Genomic DNA, 16,330 nt, shown 5'->3' on the forward strand with positions numbered 1-16,330 from the left:
ACAGTAACTCACGCGCTCGTAAATTTACCAGCACACGCTTCCCGCTAAATCACTCTGACAGTACCCATTCGTAATCCTGTCACGCACTTTGATTGTTACACGAGCCTAGGCGATCATTCACCCGGTTAATGGCTGCACATCTCGGTGTAACAGATTAAGGCTAGACTATGTTTTACCTTGTATGGCATCTGCGCTGGCCTTGAGCTTAAACTTGAGCTCTATAGTAACCCGTCAATGCTACACATCCATTACCGCACCGCCATCATCGGTAGTAATTTTCATAATCAACCACCGAGCACTAATTGCTTTCCGAAACTTTAACGCGATCATGTTTCACTACCTCCGCCTGTATATTTATGCACAATGCATTTCCCAACAACATTTCCATTGGTGAGAATTACGATTGAGCATCATCTGCATCGGAGCCGAATTATGGTTTGGTTCTGCCGTGCCGCAGCAGGGTAGTCCAAAATACTCAACACATGCATTCTTCAAAGCAGCTGTTCGAACAAATGTAGACACCACTTTAACCATTCCATCCGCTGCCTAAAATCCGAGTTCAATCGTCTTTCAGTGAACGAATGTTTGCTATGCGTTTCCACTCACTCAATCGGCACCTGGGTCGTAATGTTGTTTCACCACCCAACAGCAGGCAGGCAATAAGCCGGCAAGGAGTGATGGAAATGAGAAGTCCTCCATCCGCCGCAGATCGTGACCATACTTTGTCCGATCTTCCATCCATTGCTCCGATCGGTAGTCAGATGTTTACGAGTGCTGCTGCTGCTACTTTGCTGCTAGTTTTGTTCTCAGAACAAAACAGCTTCAGCCACCGGTTAGTGCGGATCGGAAATAGCTGCTGTTCCTTCGTGGCTCCGTGGATTGGTGTTTTCGTGAAGAGTGGTTCAAGTTTTGGGGAAGAAAGTGATTCTGAAGAGTGTTCTCGAACATTGTACGAAAGTGAAAATATCCTCAATTGTGTTTCGATATTTCAACTGATTGTTAGTACGGACTGTCGGATGTATTCATAGATTGTGGCACATTTAATTGTTGACAACCTTCCGAAACGAAACCAGTTCACCGGAGAAGAAAATCTTGACCGCCTTGTGCGGTCAGGTGCCCTGGAGGTTCGAGAGTACATAGCGTCCTACCTAATGTACAGCTAGGCTAGCTACGAATGACCGCCCAGCTCGGTGCCGCGGTGGTGATGTGACAAGCCATACGATCGAACTAATTTATTTACTGAACAAGTTCAATGTTAGTCTATTCAAAATCAAGGCCGATCGGGCAGGTGTATGAAAAAGTTAGAGAAGTAAAAGTGAGTGCAACTTGGTAGACGGCGAGGAAACTTTCGAACGTCCAAGTGAGTAAGCAAAGTTCTTGGCCGGATTTTATTTTGGTTTTGCTACCACTTTATTGCTACCACTTTAGCCATTATAGTTTGCCATTGGCAGTGTTGTGTCGAATTAGTGTGCACTGAAACAGTTACTCGGACATTGGACACATCGATTACCTGGGCTGGGATATGTCATTGTGGATTATAATCTTCTGGGCGTAACTAATTCAAGTTTGAAACTTTTTCACACCAAGTTGCAATTTTCAATGACATTCTACTGAGACTGAAAGTGGCTTTGATACAAATTTTATTTTTGTCTCAGTTGATTTCAGCACCTTTTATAGTAACGTACAATGAAAAAAAAAAAAAAAAAAAAAAAAAAAAACAGTGGGACAGGATAAAGTATTGATTCGGTAGAGCGTAGGTGTTTTTTGGCAGGTTCAGTTGGATTTACTCTTTTTTGCTTTTATTTAACATTGAAACCATATGTGATCTAGAGTTTTTTGGCGGATGAAATAGCCAAATATCTAGGATTTACCATTTTTATAACCATTCTCTTATGTTGAAAAATACCTGTGCCGAATTTGGCAGAAACAGGTCCAGTTTACAGAGTGAGAATTGGTCACACATCGAAATACACTTCCACTTTTATATAGATTGATTTCAAATGAGTTTTCTTGTAATTTTTTGATCAATTTTTAAGTTAATAATAGCCTAGTTACTTTTCCTGACTTAGTTTGAACGCTCCGCTGTCAAATTATTAATACATTTAATGGTAACGGTTAAATAAACGATCGATCGAAAATTCGATTGGATGTTTTTAAGTATTTCACAATCACTTCAAATAGAAACGTTTTGCCTTTCTCCTAGAAAGGTATAGCAATCACTGGAGAAACCAAAGGTATAAAAGTGCTCCAAAGGGTCGAATCTCGTATATCAATCGACTTAGTTGGACGAGCTGAGCATTTTCTGTATGTGTGTGTGTATGTGTGTGTGTGTGTGTATGTGTGTGTGTGTGTGTATGTGTGTGTGTATGTAACGCTCTCCCAATCTCACTCGATTTTCTCAGAGATGGCTGAACCGACCTTCATGAAATCATTTGCAAATGAGAGGTCTAGTTGCCCCATAAGACCCAATTAAATTTCATTGCAATCGGATTTTTAGTTTAGAGGTTATGTTTAAAAGTGTGAAAATCACGAAACATCATTATCTCAGAAACTACTCCACCGATTTTAACAAAATTGGTTTTAAATTAACGAACTAGTTAAAAAACCCTTAACTTTTGAGTTTCATTAAGATTGAACGTGTGGTTCAGAAGTTATTTAAAGAAACGTGTTCTGGGGAGTGTTTAATCTCACTCATGTTTCTCAGAGATGGCTGGACCGATTTCCACAAAATCAGTATCATTTGGAAGGTCTTATTACCCCATAGGACCCTATTGTTTTTTTTTGCAATAGGACTATTACATTGCCTGTTATGTTTAAAAATGTGAAATCTAGCTATGAAAAGAAACATATTCCGAAGAATACAAAAACTCACTAATCACTTTTCTCAAAGATGGCTGAACCGATTTTCACGAAATTAGTGTCAAATGAAAGGTCTAGCTGCCTCATAACACCCCATTGAATTTCAATGTAATCGGTCTTTTACTTTGTCTGTAATGTATCAAAATATAAAAATCACGAAACTTCATTATCTCAGAAAGTACACAACCGATTTGAACAATATTGGTATCAAATGAACGGCCTAGTTAAAGGTTAACTGATGAATTTTAAAGTGATTAAACACGTGGTTCAAAAATTGTGAAAATAAACATGTTTCGGTGACTTTTCAAATTCACTCGTTTTCCCAAAAGTGGCTGGACTAAATTCAACAATCTTAGTGTCAAATGAAAAGTTTGGCTTTCCTATAGGTTCCCCCGGGTTGTCTCTTAAACTCACAAGTAAGAAATTTCATAGCAATTTGATATGTGGTTCAAAAGTTATGAAAAGAAACGAACTTCAAAGACTATTTAAAACTGTAACTGCTTTGATCAAAACATATGGCCTCAACAAAATTAAAATGTGGTATTGTGCTATACGTACGTTCCCGGTATTGCTCGTGATAGAAGTGTACGAAATTCAAAGTCATTTCTTTTATTTCGCTATTTCTTCAGCACGAATATTTTACTCCTAATTAATAATTTTTTCAACTTTTTGCCTTTCTTTTAGAAAGGTATAGCAATCACTTGCAAAACCGAAGATATGAAAGTGCTCCAAAGGACAGAATGGCATATATCACTCGACTCAGTTCGACGAGCTGAGCATTTTCTGTATGTATGTGTGTGTGTGTGTGTGTGTGTGTGTGTGTGTGTGTGTGTGTGTGTGTGTGTGTGTGTGTGTGTGTGTGTGTCTGTGTGTGTGAGTGTGTGTGTGTATGTGCAGATTTTTATTTTCACTCACTTTTCTCAGAGATGACTGGACCGATTTTATTGAAATTATATTTATATAATTATATTTTACTCCTAATTAATAATTTTTTTAACTTTTTGCCTTTCTCCTAGAAAGGTATAGCAATCACTTGCAAAACCGAAGATATGAAAGTGCTCCAAAGGACAGAATGGCATATATCACTCGACTCAGTTCGACGAGCTGAGCATTTTCTGTATGTATGTGTGTGTGTGTGTCTGTGTGTGAGTGTGTGTGTGTGTGTGTGTGTGTGTGTATGTGCAGATTTTTATTTTCACTCACTTTTCTCATAGATGGCTGGACCGATTTTAATGAAATTATACGCAAATAAAAGTTCTGGTTGCCCCATAAGACCCTATAAAATTTCATCGTAATCGGATTTTTAGTTCAGAGGTTATGCATCAAAATATAAAAATCACGAAACATCAATATCTCAGAAACCACACAACCGATTTCAATAAAATTGGCCAAATGAACGGGCTATCTTAAAACCCCTAACTTATGAATTTTATATAGATTGAACATTTGGTTCAGAAGTTATGAAAAAAAACGTCTTCTGAAGACTGTTTAATTTCACTCATGTTTCTCAGAGATGGCTGGACCGATTTCCACAAAATCAGTGTCATATGAAAGGTCTAGTTACCCCATAAGACCCTATTGATTTTTTTGCAATCGCACTATTACTTTGCCTGTAATGTTTAAAAATGTGAAATCTAGCTATGAAAAGAAACATATTCCGAAGAATACAAAAACTCACTAATCACTTTTCTCAGTGATGGCTGAACCGATTTTCACGAAATTAGTGTCAAATGAAAGGTCTAGCTGACTCATAACACCCTATTGAATTTTACTGTAATCGAACTGTAACTTCGTCTGTAAAGTACCGAAATGTGAAAATCACGAAACTTCATTATCTCAGTAACTACACAACCGATTTGATCAATAGTATTATCAGATGAACGGGTTAGTTAAGGGTTTACTGATGAATTATGATTTAACACGTGGTTTCAAAGTTCGGCTGCTCTATACGTTCCCATTTTATTTGATTATAATCGAACTTGAGCATCCGTTATGTATTAAATTGTTAATAAAACAACGAAATTCTATTATCTCAATGATTAAATGACTTATTTGAACATAACTAATGTCATAGGAACGAGTCATCTCTCAAATTTATAAATAACAAACTTCATAACAATTTGATATGTGGTTCAAAAGTTATGAACAGAGAAGAAATTCAAAGGCTATTTAAAACTATACCTGCTTTGATCAATATATGTGGCCACAATATAATTCAAATGTGGTATCGTACCATTTGAATGTTCCTGGTATCGCTCGTGATTGAATTGTTCGAAATTCAAAGTCATTTCTTTTATTTCGCTATTTCTTGAGCATTTACATTACGTCAAATTTCATATTTTATACTTCCATTATTACATCATTATTTTAAAATCAAAAAAGTGAACACACATTTATTGGATTGAAGCGTTCATGTAAATCTATTTTTCAAATAATAAATTTGAATGGGAAAGGCTTGGTCTGACCGCAAGGTGGATTAATTTAGGTGTTTTTCAACAAAGTATTTGGTACAAAAGGTGTGTCAAATTTGTTTGCACTTCCGCTTTTAATTCCTAGGTATCATTTTTTATTCTCTACGAATCATTCTACTTACGAAAATTTCAACGTTTTTAGCTTTCTGGAAACTGGAAGTTTCCATCTAGTATTCATAATGATGACTTTTAGTTTCCGGGCATAGTCCCAGTTCTAGAAGTATCAATATAAAAAAGTGTTCAGACATTTGAAAGTCTAAAAACAGTTACGCAGAGTTGCGAATTGGATTTCAAAATGGCGTCAAAAAATGCCAATTTGCTGTTTCTTGATGTTATGTCAGTTGCGGAAGTACCAGAAATAAGAAGTATTTAGGCCTTTTTCTTGATTTTACCCAGCTCTCCAGACATCATTACACATCGGTCTCTGAACGTCATACCGTTAAAAAATATGCGATATCTAGGGAGTATGTAATTGATTTTCACGGATTCCCTGAAACCGGAAGCAGCCCAACTAAACTTAAAATGTCGCCGAACATCAATTCCGGGTCATCCTAGTTTCATAAATTGAATTATTAAAAGGTTTTTGAACAGTTTCCTTGATTTTACCAAGCTTTTCACCATCTTTAATTTCAATATAGCGTCGAAAATCAAGTTCCTCTAGACATCAGCATTTGACCTCCAGACAGTTTGATTTTAAAAAATTCTAATAATACATGAAAAATCTTTTTTCCTTATAAACTAGGATTCCCTTCTTTTTCAGTAGTTACCCCTTCCTTTTTCCAATTTTTTTCCTGTATGGACTTCATCACTGCGAACAGAATCGTTGATCTATTGTGAGATATGACCGGGTATCCGCTGTATCTCGCACTTCTATTATTAGCAATACCGCTATTGAAAAGTGGCATTGCTTATTATTATTTTTTTATCAGTGGTTGTGTGTAATGTGCTACCCTTCCTTTTTACACGCTTACTGTTCTTCTATACCGAACCTCGTTCCTCTTGCCAAATATCGCCAATTATAATTCCATGGAGAAGTTTCGTTGTGCGTCCTTCTGGCCAGTTTTAATGATAAGAGGGACTTATTTTTGTTAAGAGGAAGTCACGCAAAGGTATTGTAGATTTCAGCGTAAAGGAAGGTTAACTGGTGGGGAGCTTGAGAATAAACCCATGCTTGAAGTCCTTTTTTGTCATCGAATGGCCTGATTCTACTAAGATTCGAACTCACGACCATCCACTTGACAAAGCGGACTCTGTAACCTTGCGGCTACGCAGCTCTCCTTCCTTTTTCCAATATTTCTTTGACCACCTGTGTTGTACAAAGAACACGTATGCCAAGTTTGATAGAAATCGATTCGGGCATTCAAAAGTTCTGGTATGTTTCACCATACATATAAATCTTGATCATTGTTTAAAGTTTCGAATATCATATTGCATATTGGAGAGTTTATCCGAACTTCCACAAACCGGGAATCATTATCTTGGATTCAAAACGTCAACATCATCCGGTCTCTGGATATATAACGTATGGTCTCCGAGGGAATGAAAATTAACGAGCTTAATCAATGTATTCCCATTATGCTCCAAAAACATTGACTTCATTGTGAATTAGGGTAGGGAGGTTACTTCTCCCCCTTTTCAGTGCATTTATGACCACCTTCTGTGCGAAAGGAACTTGTTTGCCAAGTTTGGTGGATATCGGTTCATACATTCAAGAATTATGCTGAAAAATTAATACAAATATACAGACAAAACTTGTTTTTTTATATAAACAGATTGATAAATTAATATGTAGTTTGAACCACACAAGATACCACAAAAGATCAAAATAATGGTCACAGTGGTCCAAATCTTACAAAAACATGTAGTTTGAACCTCAACCGATATTAAATCGCCAAGTCCCATGTCGGCCGGAATCAGTTTAATTTGCTTTACTGCTTTACTGCCTAGGAACTCAAGACAATTAGAAGTTCCCCGTTCGCATGAATGATATTATTTATTTATTGTGTTTCAACCAAAAATGCATTTCAGCTTACACTTATTCTGGTTTTATTGCTGCCAAAGAAAACTCTACCATTCTTTCTAAAGATATACAATTCCTCATCTCCGGATATTCCTAGTTTCCTTGCACTGGAGGGAGCATATAAAAAGCGGAAAACGTGTTCTGTGATAAATCTAAAAGTAATGTTCAAATATTTCTCTCTCTTTTTGTGAATCCGTGCAAAAAACATTTCCCATACATGTAAACGCGTTACAGGAATGACACCATTAGTAGAAAGTCGACTTGAAGAAGACAATGTTGTAACATCAGGGTAATCCTGACTTATACTTATACTCTAAACAGAGGCGTAATGAAATATATTTATTTTCAATTCATTACATTGAAATTAAATGTGATGAATATAGTGTTAGCTTTACCCGTTGACAAAAAAAAACCAAATATTAACGAAAAAAAAAAATTGCTGGGCGACAATAGAGATTGAAAGGCAACTTTTTACAGCTTATTTTGAGAGCTCTATTCAAATTCGCGTTAGTTTCTTTAATGAAATTTACAGTAGGAAAGTATGATAAAAACTAATCCATGCTGTCAAAAAAAGCAAAGAAAAAAGGAGTAGTAAACTTTTCAATGTGTCAGGTTTTCTTTTGTGTATTTAGTATCTAGATATTTTTATTCATTTGTTTTAATAAAATTAAATGACGCACTTCATACCAAATCGACTGAGGGGCTGGTAGCACCGTCTTAGAATTCAACGAAACTTTGTGCGCAAGTCTTACTAAATCAAGTTCTGCATATTTTTTTAAGTTTATTTGAACTAACATGCAAAAAAGCCTTAAGTTTTTCAACCTTTTTTTTTATAAATCTAATAAGGATGAAAAGAAGCGAAAAGTTATCAATGGCTGACTTCTAGATAATCGTTTGAAGTTTTACTTAAAAATTTTAAATTTGAGATTCTACACTGGATAAAATTTTATTTTAAAAACAAAAGTGATTTCGAAAAATTCGAACATATCAGTGTTTTTGGAAGAAGTTTTTTAGGCAGAGTTCTAGATATATATTCTTATTAGGAAAAAAAAACCTTTAGCAAAAACTTTTTCATGTCCAGCATTTGTCACGTTGTTTGCTTTTGAACTCCCATGCATCTCATGGACGTACGGTAATCATAAGAGTAACAAAGTACGGCAGGAAAAAACTACTTTAAGCAATAATATCAAAATTTTCGAGTTGAATTATCTTTATTAAATCCTTTTAAATAAATGTACTCTATGTGTCCTCCGTTTATCTCAATGACATCTTCAACGGCAACGCCCCACAGCATCGATGCTGAACAGCTTTTCATCGGTCAATAGAATTGTTTCTATTACCTTTCTTAGATTTTTTAGCAAGATTCCTGACTGAACGTACCGTGCTGCACTTTTCGGGCTCCGCTGCTCATGACCACCTTCTAGAAACTTGTTGATGCGATTAACCATGTCCAAATGACATCCATTACTTTGGAAACCTTTTTTGGCATCTTCTGAACAAGCAGCAAACTCGTTTTATTTTTGTTTGGCATTCATTTTCTCTAATTCGCAATAAAATAATTCCCATGTTCTGACGCTGCAACTTTTAAGTTTAAGCGCTAGAGCTAAAAACAGTTGCCCTAAAAAATTTATGCCTTCTAACCATTTCGGGCCCCTAGTGAAGGTAACTTCATCAGAGACTTGAATGAGTTTTCCCGTAAGCCAGCGTAGAAGCGACGAACCAGGTGAGCACTTCTGCATACACTAGGGGCTCTAGAATTCACAGGAATGGTTAAAAAGTAAAAACTATCTAGCGCTCTAGAGCAACATGTTTTTTTTTGCTTTCATCGATCGGTAAATATTCCCCGTGTAGATTCTCAAGTAGGGTAATCGCTCCATTATCCATCTCAACAGCTTGATGCACCTATATTCATCTTATTTCTCTCATTTGTCCAATTTACCGTCAAAATTCTACAAATTTTTGAAAATATTTCTATTTGCTTCTCGATTTTCTCAAATGGCTGTAAGTTTTACGTTGAAAATATGGTAAAATTTGACGATAAATTGATCAAAAAGGCGTGATGAGATGAATATAGGTACTGATATGAATGTAGGAGCGGTTACGAATGTTTTCAATATTGTTAAATAAAAGTTCAGATAATGTCCTATGAGCCACTGTAGATCTTTGACAACTTTTCTCTATCTCTTTTTATTATTCAGATTTATCTATTTATAAAAGAGCCTTCAACCTTTCTGAGTTGTTAGTCCAGATAAATCAAAAAAAAGTATACAATGTTGGTATATACACATCCACAAAGTTTCATTGAATTCCATTAGAATGCTGCCAACAACTGGTCGGGTCGGTGAGAAATGAGTGTACTTTATGGATGTCCCTTGAGAGAAAAGAAAGACTCTAGAACCCGTACATTTATCTATTACGTCACGCAAAATTTTACCTAACAGCTTTCAAACCCCTTTTTCCAAGAACGTAATGTAGTGTATGAACGGTCCCTAGGATGACATATGTCACTGCTACTGTTATCAGGGTACTAAGATACCACGCTCAACTACCACTCTTTTATAATATTCTGGTGGAAGTACACAAAAAGCAAAGCCTTGGTGCTACATTACGATTCGGAACTCGACCTTCTGTTTAATTTATACACAGACTTCGCAGCCAACTGATTTAGTGTACAGGAAAATTGCGTGGCTAGCGCTACGATCCCACTGACACTCTTTCCCGAGCCGAGATTCGAAGTCACGACGACTGGCTTGTTAGGTCAGCGTCGCACAGTGCGTTGAATGTATGGAAACGCGGGACAAAAATCAAATCAGCCATTCTAGTTTATTTTTGGTGTTAATTGGTGTGACACGAAAAATGTTTAGTACCAATGAGAGCTACTATTTGCACAATTGACGCATGTCAAATTCGTCATCGCAAAAATGTCTCAAACGCCGTTTTTTTTGTACAGAAGCATAGAATGATAGTTTTCCAAGAATATTATCCATTTCGAGATAAAAGGCTTGAAAAGCATATTAAAATAATTTCTAGGCGATGAAGAAGTGACCTAAACGCCATCACATTCAGTTTTTATGATTTTTTTATTTAATTCTCTTTTAATTGTGTTTATTTACGGTTTACTGTTGCAAAACATTTAGACATTGTTAATCCAGGAATCTTTTATGTGTTTCGCCCATAAATTACGTGTTATACATAAAAGTAAGGGACATAATAACGACAAATTTCTCGCTTTTGGTTCAAGAGGTATCATTTGCAAACGCGAATTTCGGTTTAAAAAGCAAACTTGAGCAATGGCAATCAGGACATTCCAAATAAGAGGAAAAAGTGAAATTCAGAGAGGTACTTTGGGGTACTTTTTTGACAATCGATTTTAAATCGAAAGTGTCTTTTTTCTCTAAGCATAAATAAACATGACTAAGAAGCCTTCAACTTCCAAATGCGCTACGTTATGTCTCAATAGTAACATGTGAAATGCAGTAGTTACATGCCTCTACCGTTGCCACTTTGATTTTAACATGAAAGTAAAAGAATGTTAAAAAATAAAAGTATATTAAAAAAATTATTTGAAAACTAAGAAAAATTTTAAAAATAAAAATTTTTGTCTATGGAACGTTGCACTGTCCGTCGTACCTCGAGGCCGCCTGGGAGATAGAACATACCACTACTTAGACAAATGGAGAAAATTTTCTGATGAAAATTATAATTAAATGACAATTTCTTATGTAGAGAAATCTTTAAAAAAGTTGGATAGGTTGTTTAAGAGACACAACTGCAAGGTTAACTTAGAATTACGACAGCCTATCTTATATCGATACATTTTTTGCAATAAGTTTGAAAACACCCTCGATTGGGGTTACCCAATTTGATGGTGTGAAGCGGTTAATTTCAGTGATAATTCTCTTTCAACTCTCGTTTTTCATTTATTAATAGGTTACCTTAAATAGAAGTGTTAATTTGAGATTGCCATTAACAGATGACACGGAATGATTCAAGTTCTCTTATAATTCTTCGCTCCAGACGCAAGGCATGCAAGATATACAGGCTACCGGTACACTCACAGCTTTTTGCATTGGCCAAATGGCTGAAAGCAAACGCGACGCGACAGATTCAGACATAATTACTAATATGCCTGGACATGTTCAGCAATGCTGTGCCGAGCCCGAGCTGCGATTCGCCAGTTGGGCCGTCTGCTGTGAAATGCTGAGATCGAGTAAAACGCCTGCTCAGCATTGCTGCGCCAAAGTCAGCTGCGAGTCGAGTCAATTTCCGGTAAGAGTCAACCGTCCTCTTGCTGCTGTAATCGTTTATATGACGAAGACTGAATTTCTGCAAGCTGGAGCTTTTATCCGTGACTACTGAGAGTTGAACTTTCGGTAGGTGTGTCTCTGTAGACTAGAGTGAGTAAGACAACAATAAATCGATTATAAAATCAAATTTTTTGCATGCTTACACAGCGTCGGCTGTGCTGAGGAAGAAGGCCTTGTTTCAGTTCTAATTGGTCGAAACAGGCGTTCAACAAGGTTCTATATTTTTCAATGGTTCAATAGATAGCATCACAAAATCACAATTTTCAATTGCTGTAAGAATTGAGGAAATTCGTTGAAGTCTGACTGAGTTTTAAGCATTTCAAAGTGGATAAGTTTCGTGAAACACTCTGTGTTTTCGGTTCACGAATTTGCGCACTATATTTGTTGCTGTAAGACGTAATTCTACGTCAAAATTTATTTAAATCATTTTATCTTGTTATACACATCTAAAATCAAAGATCAATAAATTTTTTAGACGTTGAGTGGCTTTTTTCATGCATCTTTGTGGTTCACAGTCCTTCACTTTACGATTTTGAGCGTAAAAATCTCTGCTTCCACTAAATAAACAGCACTTGAACTGCTATCCTAAGCATACGCTGGAAGTGCAAATAATCGATCAAAGTTTCAGGCATGTAGTTTTTATACTTAAAGAGGAAATTAGCTTGCAAAATTCGGATGATAGTGATCGCATCCCGATTCACCTTAATATGGTTCAATATTCCTTATGCTCTTATCAACGTGGAAGTCGAAGTCGAGCTGTCCATTGATGCTATACGGATTCACCTGCTTAAAGTGTTACCAGTTACCAGGAAGGGAACATTTTCCGTTTTCTTCGTATTCATAGCATTTTATACGTTTATATGATATGATAAATTTTTGATTAAATATAGATCTAGCTCAAATTATAACTCTTTTCAACGTATTCATGTATTAATATAAAAAGTTTGGATTTGCTTAAGATTAATTCTTTTCTGCTTTTCAACCGCCTTCAAATGATATGATTGAAAGTTAACCCGGCCTATAAATTTCAACCCCGTCCAATGCATCCATTGTGATCCATTGTCTAGTTGATACATTTCCAGATTGTGAAAAAAAAATCAATAATATACTCTATAGTTTTTAATTGGTAGGATTGGGATCTAAAGATCGGTTTTGGATCGTTTCTCGACAGTTATACTGGTACTGGAAAGATTCATTCGAAACATAGAAATAGATCGGTTCGAAACGAAGTTCAAGAATGTTTTCTCGATGCCTCAAAAAATGGGATTCACGAAAAATTTTAAGCGTACTATAAGTTAATTTTATATTTTAAAACTCCACGCCCGTATTTCAGAATTTTTGTTTGAGAACGTTTGTGAATGTGGAATTGTGAAAACCGAATTCGAGTTTATAATCATAAACATTTTTCATCGAAACGAAATACTCGGAAGACACAAATTAAAATGCCGGAAGATACATGACGATGCAAATCTTTATCCGTCACGCTTTGTACTCTTCACCCACTACTCGTTTCAACACGCAGGTAATGATTTCCCATATCCGGCAAAAACCTTGTATTATCCACATACTACTTAGAATCGCTCAACTCACAAATAAAAAAGAGTGACTCTTGGTTAACTTCAAACACGATGAAATAATAATAACGAAATTATAATAAATACAATAAATTTGAGTACCAGTTAAAAATAATCAATGAATCGTTCCAAATGTTGGTGAAAATAAACAAACCAGTGTTCAGAAATGTTTTCTAAATTTACATAAAATCAACCTTAAAAATTGCTTTTTTTTTCAACTCTTTTGAATGCTTCTGGTTTAAAGCCAGACACAATCAACGTGTTGAAGTGTTGGCTCAATAAGAATTCAAATCTATTCAAAATTTATTAGGCAGATTTTCAAAAGAACATCAATCAAAATTTTACCGAATTCATTCAGACGTTGGAAACATTTGGAAATGTGCGACAGCAATTTATTTCGAGATAATGGAGGCCACTTCAGCTGTTCTACTTTCATCTTTTAGACGTAGAACTACGTTTCTCAGAAAGTTCGGCTACATAGGGATGTAAAATCTAAAATCGGAAAAAGTGAAAAATATGTCCAATTTCAAATGCTAATGAATCGGTTAGTTTTGGATGGATTTCCTTCGTTCTTGCGGCAATAGACTGGAAATTTTTTTAAGACTTATTCCAAATGCAGAAAATTGTAATTTTATTTCTCGAACTATTTTATATTTGTAATATTCAATTCTTGCCAAAACGAATTTGTACTATTTGTACTGAATGTACTATTTGGCTTATATGAGAGCCTGTTTTAACCGAAACTGCTCATATTAGTTCTAGACAGCGACTACAACAATCCTTACTTAACAGCAGCAGCTGTGACAGCGGATAGTAAAAGCTGCCCTTGTGCAGTAGCGAGTAGCATCAGTAGTAGGTAGGTTACACACACAGACAGGTAACACAGACAACACACAAACGTTTTAGATAGCTGGCTTTCAAAGTATATGGGTCGTCAAATTCTCAGTGTGGAAACAGCCTTTAACTGTGTTATCATAAAAATGCTTTAATCTCCTCTGTCGGGGTATTTAATATTTGTTCGTTTTACGCTGGAATTAAAAATGAAATGTTGACTGTTGAAACTTGTTTGCGTTGTTTAATGTTTGTTTCATTCCTGTTCAGTGATGTATGTGCAAACTAAAATTCGGTAGCACTTCAACAATTCTTTTGCAAAAAATTTTAAACATCTATACCTATAGTTTGATGGGTTTATCGGCTTAATCAGTCCGTGTATACTAGCAAAAACGATTTGTTTTTTTCTTATTCCGACAGTTTCGGTGACTTTATTTCACCTTTTTCAAGGAGTAGAAAGGATAATCGTTCTATTGTGAGGTGTGTTGGTGCTAGTATACACGGACTGATTAAGCCGATAAACCCATCAAACTAACCGTTTCAGTCGTCATATAAACAAATTCTATACCTATAAAAATGCAGTCCGGTCTGTCTTTCGGTCTGTCTGTCGGTCTGTCTGTCTGTCTGATCCATATAGGCTCGGAAACTACCGAACCGATCGACGTGAAAATTTGGATGTAGGAGTTTTAGGGGCCGAGAAAGGTTTTCATGATAGTTTGAGATCCCTCCCTTTTCTGTAAGGGAGGGACCCCATACAAATGAAACACAAATTTCTGCACATCTCAAAAACTAACCAAGCAAATGAAACCAAATTTGGCATGTGGATGTTTTTAGGAGTGACAAATATGTCCATATTAGTTCGACACCCCTCCCTCTTCTGGAAGGGAAACAAATGAAACTCAAATTCCTGCATATCTAGAGAACTAACCAAGTAAATAGAACCAAATTGGGTAGGTGGATGTTTTTAGGGGTAACAAATATATCGACAATGATTTGACACCCCTCCCTCTTCAACAAGGGAGAGGTCCAATACAACCCCTCCCTCTCCTGGAAGGGTTTCCGGTTTTTGAAAAACAGCGGCAAATGACCAGATACCACCCAATATGGGTATTTCCGGAATTGTTATGACGCACTGAAGCACAGACAACATTTTGAATTGTGAGATGGCGACTTCTGGTGTCTGGAAAACAGCCGAAAATGACCAAATACCATCCAATATGAGTGTTTCTTTAACCAGAATGACACTCAGAGGCCAAAAACTGTCCTCTAATGCCATTTTGAAATCCAAGATGGCGACTTCCAGTTTCTGAAAAACAGCGGCGAATGATCAAATACCACCCAATATGGGTATTTCCGGAATTGTTATGATGCACTGAAGCCACAAATCGACCTCAGACAACATTTTGAATTGTAAGATGGCGACTTTTGGTGTATGTAAAACAGCCGAAGATGACCTAATTTCACCCAATATGAGTGTTTCTTCAACCAGAATGACGCTCAAAGGCCAGGAGTCGTCTCCTAATGCCATTTTAAAATCCAAGATGGCGACTTCCGGTTTCTGAAACCAGCGGCAAATGACCAAATCCCACCCAATATGGGTATTTCCGGGATTTTTATGATGCACTGAAGCCACAAAACGACCTCATATAACATTTTGAATTGTGAGATGGCGACTTTCGGTGTCTAGAAAACAGCCGAAAATGACAAAATACCACCCAATATGAGTGTTTCTGCAACCAGATTGACGCTCAGAGGCCAAAAATTGTCTCCTAATGCCATTTTAAATCCAAGATGGTCACTTCCGGTTTCTGAAAAACAGCGGCAAATGAACAAATATCACCCAATTGGGTATTTCTGGAATTGTTATAATGCACTGAAGCCAAAAATCGACCTCAGACAACATTTTTAATTATAAGATGGCGACTTCCGGTGTCTGGAAAACAGCCGAAAATGACCAAATATCACCCAATGTGAGTGTTTCTTTAATCAGCATGACGTTCAGAGGCCGAAAATTGTCTCCTAATGCCATTTTGAATTCCAAGATGGCGACTTCCGGTTTCTGAAAACCAGCGGCAAATGACCAAATACCACCCAATATGAGTATTTCCGGAATAGTTATGATGCACTGAAGCCACAAATCGACCTCAGACAACATTTTGAATTATAAGATGGCGACTTCCGGTGTCTGGAAAACAACCGAAATCGACCAATGCCACCCAATATGAGTGTTTCTTTAACCATATTGACGCTCAAAGGCCAGAAATTGTC

The 16,330-nt window shown here is 36.5% G+C and overlaps 1 protein-coding gene across 4 annotated transcripts in view; it reads left to right on the forward strand.

Moving 5' to 3' along the window:
* The first annotated feature begins 820 nt into the window (after nt 1-820).
* Nucleotides 821-16,330, forward strand: part of LOC129723330 (phospholipase B1, membrane-associated-like) — a 40,431-nt gene continuing 24,921 nt past the window's right edge. Inside the window, exon 1 of one of the 4 annotated variants that reach the window (XM_055677505.1) lies at nt 821-1,364. The gene's annotated coding sequence lies outside the window, so the exon portion shown is untranslated. The remainder of the gene's footprint in view (nt 1,365-16,330) is intronic. The other 3 variants (XM_055677504.1, XM_055677506.1, XM_055677507.1) reach the window with 3 other exon arrangements.

Source organism: Wyeomyia smithii, chromosome 2 (assembly GCF_029784165.1).
Source record: "Wyeomyia smithii strain HCP4-BCI-WySm-NY-G18 chromosome 2, ASM2978416v1, whole genome shotgun sequence".
In the NCBI taxonomy this organism is placed as follows: domain Eukaryota; kingdom Metazoa; phylum Arthropoda; class Insecta; order Diptera; family Culicidae; genus Wyeomyia; species Wyeomyia smithii.